Here is a 7,407-nt window from a genome sequence, read left to right as displayed (position 1 = left end):
GAGTTGTTATCTGATCATGCGTCGGTTTAGGTGGGTTGAGTTGTCAGGTCCGCATTAATTCTTATGTGTTGATGTGGTCGGAAACTAGTTTTGGAATTATTTGAAGTAGTGTTAAGACTCTACTTGATGATGGTTTTATAGGAAAACCATGCTGCCAAGAAGGAATGACGTTCCAAGAGCCAATGCTAATAGGGACGACCGAATGGCGGAGGCTATGAATAATATGGCTAAAACTGTTGCTGCACAGACTGCTGCCAAGACTCAACGTGATCTTGAAAAGAGGGGAAGAGAGATTCGTGCTGCAGAGTCAAGAGGATTAGAAGACTTCCGTCGTTACAATCCTCCCAAGTTTAAGGGGGATGAGAATTCAGAGAAGGCGGATCAATGGATCCAAGAAATGGAGAAGATCTTCGAAATGATTAACTATCAGGTGGGAGTGAAGGTCAACTATGCCACTTATATGCTATTAGGGGTTGCTGAGTACTGGTGGAGGAGTGCAAGATTGTTGATGAGATCAGCTCACGAGGAGGTGAACTGGGAATCATTCAAAAGGAAGTTTTTAGACAAATACTTCCCGATGAGTACTAGGACTAAGCTGGGTGATGATTTCCTGAAACTGCATCAGGGGAACATAACCGTGGGTGAATATGCTGCTAAGTTTGAATCGCTATCGAGACACTTCAGGTTTTTCCGTGAAGAGATTGATGAACTATTCATGTGTCATCGTTTCCAAGACGGACTAAAGTATGAGATTCAAGACTCCGTCTTACCCTTGGGAATTCAATGTTTCCAAGCGCTTGTAGAAAAATGTAAAGAGGTGGAGGATATGAAGAGTAAGAGGGCTAGCCGAGGAGGGAATTTTAGTGCAGGAGGGCCTAGTCGGGGGAATTACCAGAACAACAAGGGGAAACAAGTTGTTAAACCTTATGATCGACCACGAAATAACAACGGTGGGCATAATCGCCCAGGGAACCAGAATTTCGGGAGACAACTGGGACGAGTGGTTCGATGTTTCCGATGTGGGGAAGAGGGACATTATGCTAACGCTTGTACCCCTAATACTCTCACCTACTACAATTGTTAGAAGTCAGGACACATGGCAAAGGATTGCACGGCTCCGAAGGTAGAACCAGTTGCGAATGTAACTAGGGCTACTCGTCCTACTGCTAGAGGACGCGTTTATTGTGTGAGTGCTGAAGAGGGGAATCCATCTGGTAATCTGATTCAACGTGACTGTGAGATTGCAGGTAACACTCTAACTGCACTTTTTGATTCGGGGGCAACCCATTCCTTCATTGCTAAGGATTGTGTGAATCGCTTGAAGTTATCTGTGTCTGTTTAACCTTTTGATTTGGTTGTTTCCACACCTGCTAAGACTTTGACAATAAATTCTGCATGTTTACATTGTCAAATAACTATTCAGAATAGGGATTTCTTGGTTAATTTGATTTGTTTACCTCTACAATCACTCGAGGTCATTCTCGGTATGGATTGGATGTCTTACCATTATGTGATCTTGGATTGTGCTCATAAATTGGTTCTTTTTCCCGAACCAGGAGTTGTTAAGTATCTAGCCGCCAACAGACTCCGAGTGTCGCTAAGAGAAGGAACTCATGAGTTTTTGTCTATGAGTTTTTGTCTCTAGCAAATGTAGAGGCAAAGATAAATGTGGAAATAGAAGATGTGATACTTGTCAACGAGTATCGGGATGTATTTCCAACGGAAATTCCAGGATTGCCACCGGTAAGAGAAGTGGAATTTTTCATTGATTTGCACCTAGGAATGGGACCTATTTCAATGGCACCGTATCGAATGTCGCCATTGGAATTAAATGAGCTCAAAAGCCAAATTGAAGACTTGTTGGAGAAGAAATTTATTAGGCCAAGTGTATCACCATGGGGAGCTCCAATTTTGCTAGTTAAGAAGAAGGAACGCATTTATTGTGTGAATGCTGAAGAGGGAAATCCATCTGGTAATCTGATTCAGCGTGATTGTGAGATTGCAGGTAACACTCTAACTGCACTCTTTGATTCGGGGGCAACCCATTCCTTCATTGCTATGGACTGTGTGAATCGCTTGAAGTTATCTGTGTCTGCTTTACCTTTTGATTTGGTTGTTTCCACGCCTGCTAAGACCTTAACCGTAAATTCTGCATGTTTACATTGTCGAATGACTATACAGAATAAGGATTTCTTGGTTAATCTAATTTGTTTGCCGCTACAATCACTCGAGGTCATCCTCGGTATGGATTGGATGTCTTATCATTATGTGATTTTGGATTGTGCTCGTAAATTGGTTCTTTTCCCCGAACCAGGAGTTGTTAAGTATTTAGCTGCTAACAAACTCCGAGTGTCGCTAAGTGAAGGGACTCATGAGTTTTTGTCTCTAGCAAATGTAGAGGCAAAGATAAATGTGGAAATAGAAGATGTGATACTTGTCAACGAGTATCGGGATGTATTTCCAACGGAAATTCCAGGATTGCCACCGGTAAGAGAAGTGGAATTCTTCATTGATTTGCACCCAGGAACGGGACCCATTTCAATGGCACCTTATCGAATGTCGCCATTGGAATTAAATGAGCTCAAAGGCCAAATTGAAGACTTGTTGGAGAAGAAATTCATCAGACCGAGTGTATCACCATGGGGTGCTCCAGTTTTGCTAGTTAAGAAGAAGGACGGAAGCTCGCGCCTATGTGTGGATTATAGACAGCTTAACAAGGCAACTATTAAGAATCGTTATCCTTTGCCACGAATCGATGATTTGATGGATCAATTGAGGGGGGCCGCGATATTTTCGAAGATTGACTTGAAGTCGGGTTACCATCAGATCCGAGTAAGGGAAGGAGACATTCAGAAAACAGCTTTCAGAACCCGCTACGGACATTATGAATACCTGGTTATGCCGTTTGGAGTTACCAATGCACCGGCAATTTTCATGGACTACATGAACAGGATCTTTAATTCGTTCCTTGATAAATTCGTGGTGGTATTCATTGATGATATATTGATTTATTCAAGGACTGAAGAAGAGCATGGAGAACATTTGCGACAAGTTCTTGAGATTTTACGCGAGAAGCGATTGTATGCCAATCTGTCGAAGTGTGAATTTTGGCTAGAGAAAGTGAATTTCTTGGGACATGTGATAACCAAGGAAGGAATCGCTGTAGATCCGGCTAAGATTGAGGCGGTTCTTGCTTGGAAACAGCCTCAGACTGTCACTGACATACGGAGTTTTGTAGGACTGGCAGGGTACTACAGGAGGTTTATCGAAGGTTTTGCTAAGATTGTGACTCCACTGACACAACTCACTAGAAAGGATCAACCGTTCGCATGGACAGAGAAGTGTGAGGAAAATTTCCAGTTACTAAAGAGAAAGTTGACGACCTCACCTGTATTGGTATTACCGCAATCAGAAGAACCCTATGAAGTTTATTGTGATGCATCTCACCAAGGGTTAGGATGTGTTCTGATGCAACACAAGAAAGCTGTGGCTTATGCCTCGAGACAATTGAAGATTCATGAGAGGAACTATCCTACTCATGATTTGGAGCTTGCCGCGGTTGTTTTTGCATTAAAGATCTGGAGGCATTATTTATATGGGTGCACGTTCACCGTGTTCAGCGACCATAAAAGCTTGAAATATTTGTTTGATCAGAAGGAGTTGAACATGCGCCAGAGACGATGGATGGAGACTCTCAAGGATTTTGATTTCACACTGCAGTACCACCCTGGGAAGGCCAATGTAGTGGCTGATGCGTTGAGCAGAAGAAGTGTATCGGTGTCTTCACTGATTATGGCTAGACAACAAGAGTTGTGGGGAGCTTTTAGAGACTTGCACTTGAACGTAGAGTTTGCACCGGGAATTTTGAAATTCGGAATGATTAAGATCTCGAGTGGATTACTTGAAGACATTGCGAATTCTCAGGATGACGTCTTAATTCAAGAGAAGAGGAATCTAATAGTACAAGGGAAGACGACTGAGTTCAAGATTGGGGCAGATAATGTTTTGCGGTGTAATGGTAGGATTTGTGTACCAGAAATTACAGATATGCGGAAAACGATTTTAGAAGAGGCGCATAAGAGTAAGCTGAGTATTCATCCTGGGGCAACAAAGATGTATCAGGATTTGAGGCAGAATTATTGGTGGCCAGGAATGAAGAAACATGTGGCGGAATATGTATCCACTTGTCTAACTTGTCAGAAAGCGAAGGTGGAACATCAGCGACCTGCTGGAATGTTGCAACCTTTAGATATTCCTGAATGGAAGTGGGACAGCATTTCCATGGATTTTATAACCGGATTACCAAAGACAAGGAGAAAGAATGATTCCATATGGGTGATAGTGGATCGACTAACTAAATCTGCTCACTTTTTGCCGGTAAGGACCACCTATAAGGTAGATCAGCTAACAGAGATCTACATTGCTGAAATTGTGAGGTTACACGGGGTACCATCGAGTATTGTATCAGACCGTGATCTGAAGTTCACATCACATTTTTGGGGAGCATTGCACGAAGCGTTGGGAACGAAACTACGATTGAGTTCAGCTTACCATCCACAAACGGACGGACAGACTGAAAGGACGAATCAGTCCCTGGAAGATCTGTTGAGAGCATGTGTATTAGATGATAGGGGAAGTTGGGATGATGTACTTCCGTTGATTGAGTTCACTTACAACAATAGTTTCCACGCAAGTATTGGAATGGCACCATATGAGGCTTTATATGGGCGCAAGTGTCAAACGCCCTTGTGTTGGTATAAGGACGGTGAAAGTATGATTGTCGGACCGGAGATGGTGCAACAGACTACAGCTAAGGTAAGGAAGATCAAGAAGAAAATGAAGACTTCACAGGATCGTCAGAAGAGTTACGCGGACAAGCGTCGCAGACTTTTAGAATTCGAACAGGGTGACCATGTATTTCTGAGAGTCACACCCACTACTGGAGTAGGTAGAGCCTTGAAATCGAAGAAGTTGACTCCGAAATTCATTGGACCATATCAGATTTCTGCACGAATTGGGCCTGTTGCTTATCGGATTGCATTGCCTCTGATACTGTCCAATATTCATGACGTGTTTCATGTGTCACAGTTGAGGAAACATCTTGCAGATCCATCTCATGTGATTGAACCACACACAATCCAACTGAAGGATAACTTGTCATTCGAAGTACCACATATGAGAATTGATGACAGGAAGATTAAGCGATTGAGGACCAAGGATGTTTCGTTGGTCAAACTAGTTTGGAACCCAATTACTGGAGATGCGACTTGGGAACTGGAGAGCAAGATGAGAGAACAACACCCAAAGTTATTTGTCGACGCATAGTTTCGAGGACGAAACTAATTTTAGGGGGGTAGTAATGTAAGACCCATAATTTTAAAGTACACTTTATGTATTTTTGTGTATTTTGGATCCCGTGATAGGCAGTACGTTTATGGTTTTCGGTTTTTTTGTAAATTGTGCAGACCCGTGATAGGTGGCACCTCGATAAACGATACGGGCCCGTGATAGGCAGTACGTTTATGGTTTTCGGTTTTTTTGTAAATTGTGCAGACCCGTGATAGGTGGCACCTCGATAAACGATACGGGCCCGTGATAGGCAGTACGTTTATGGTTTTCGGTTTTTTTGTAAATTGTGCAGACCCGTGATAGGTGGCACCTCGATAAACGATACGGGCCCGTGATAGGCAGTACGTTTATGGTTTTCGGTTTTTTTGTAAATTGTGCAGACCCGTGATAGGTGGCACCTCGATAAACGATACGGGCCCGTGATAGGCAGTACGTTTATGGTTTTCGGTTTTTTTGTAAATTGTGCAGACCCGTGATAGGTGGCACCTCGATAAACGATACGGGCCCGTGATAGGCAGTACGTTTATGGTTTTCGGTTTTTTTGTAAATTGTGCAGACCCGTGATAGGTGGCACCTCGATAAACGATACGGGCCCGTGATAGGCAGTACGTTTATGGTTTTCGGTTTTTTTGTAAATTGTGCAGACCCGTGATAGGTGGCACCTCGATAAACGATACGGGCCCGTGATAGGCAGTACGTTTATGGTTTTCGGTTTTTTTGTAAATTGTGCAGACCCGTGATAGGTGGCACCTCGATAAACGATACGGGCCCGTGATAGGCAGTACGTTTATGGTTTTCGGTTTTTTTGTAAATTGTGCAGACCCGTGATAGGTGGCACCTCGATAAACGATACGGGCCCGTGATAGGCAGTACGTTTATGGTTTTCGGTTTTTTTGTAAATTGTGCAGACCCGTGATAGGTGGCACCTCGATAAACGATACGGGCCCGTGATAGGCAGTACGTTTATGGTTTTCGGTTTTTTTGTAAATTGTGCAGACCCGTGATAGGTGGCACCTCGATAAACGATACGGGCCCGTGATAGGCAGTACGTTTATGGTTTTCGCTTTTTTGTAAATTGTGCAGACCCGTGATAGGTGGCACCTCGATAAACGGTACGGGCCCGTGATAGGCAGTACGTTTATGGTTTTCGCTTTTTTGTAAATTGTGCAGACCCGTGATAGGTGGCACCTCGATAAACGGTACGGGCCCGTGATAGGCAGTACGTTTATGGTTTACGCTTTTTAGTAAATCGTGCAGACCCGTGATAGGTGGCACCTTGATAAATAGTACTTTCGCCTGTGATAGGCGGTATATTTATGATTTACGTTTTTGTAAACCGTGCAGACCCGTGATAGGTGGCACCTCGATAAACGGTACGGGCCCGTGATATGCAGTACATTTATGGTTTTCGCTTTTTTGTAAATTGTGCAGACCCGTGATAGGTGCCACCTTGGTAAATAGTAGTTTGGCCTGTGATAGGCGGTACATTAATGTGTTTTGGTATGAGTTGTGGATTGGATCTGATAATATGTTTTGAGTTTGTTTGGTGTGGAATTTGAAAACCATTAGAGTTAAACGAGTGTTAACAATGGGGAATCTTTTAATGTCTACATTTACTTAATGTTTTGTTTTGAAAATCGTTTAAGTTAAATGAGTATTAAGAATGGGGAATCTCTTAATGTCTTGTTTACTTAATGTGTGTTTGTGAAAATCGTTTAAGTTAAACGAGTATTAAGAATGGGGAATCTCTTAATGTCTACGTTTACTTAATGTTGTCGTGAAAATCGTTTAAGTTAAACGAGTATTAAGAATGGGGAATCTCTTAATGTCTACTTTAATTAATGTTTTGTTTTGAAAATCGTTTAAGTTAAATGAGTATTAAGAATGTGGAATCTCTTAATGTCTTGTTTACTTAATGTTTTATTTTGAAAATCGTTTAAGTTAAATGAGAATTAAGAATGTGGAATCTCTTAATGTCTTGTTTACTTAATATTCGTTTTGGAAATCGTTTAAGTTTAAAGAGTATTCAGAATGGGGAATCTCTTAATATTTTTGTTT

Source organism: Cicer arietinum, chromosome 3, assembly GCF_000331145.2.
Source record: "Cicer arietinum cultivar CDC Frontier isolate Library 1 chromosome 3, Cicar.CDCFrontier_v2.0, whole genome shotgun sequence".
NCBI classification, from domain to species: domain Eukaryota; kingdom Viridiplantae; phylum Streptophyta; class Magnoliopsida; order Fabales; family Fabaceae; genus Cicer; species Cicer arietinum.
Note: the sequence above shows the minus strand (reverse complement) of the source record.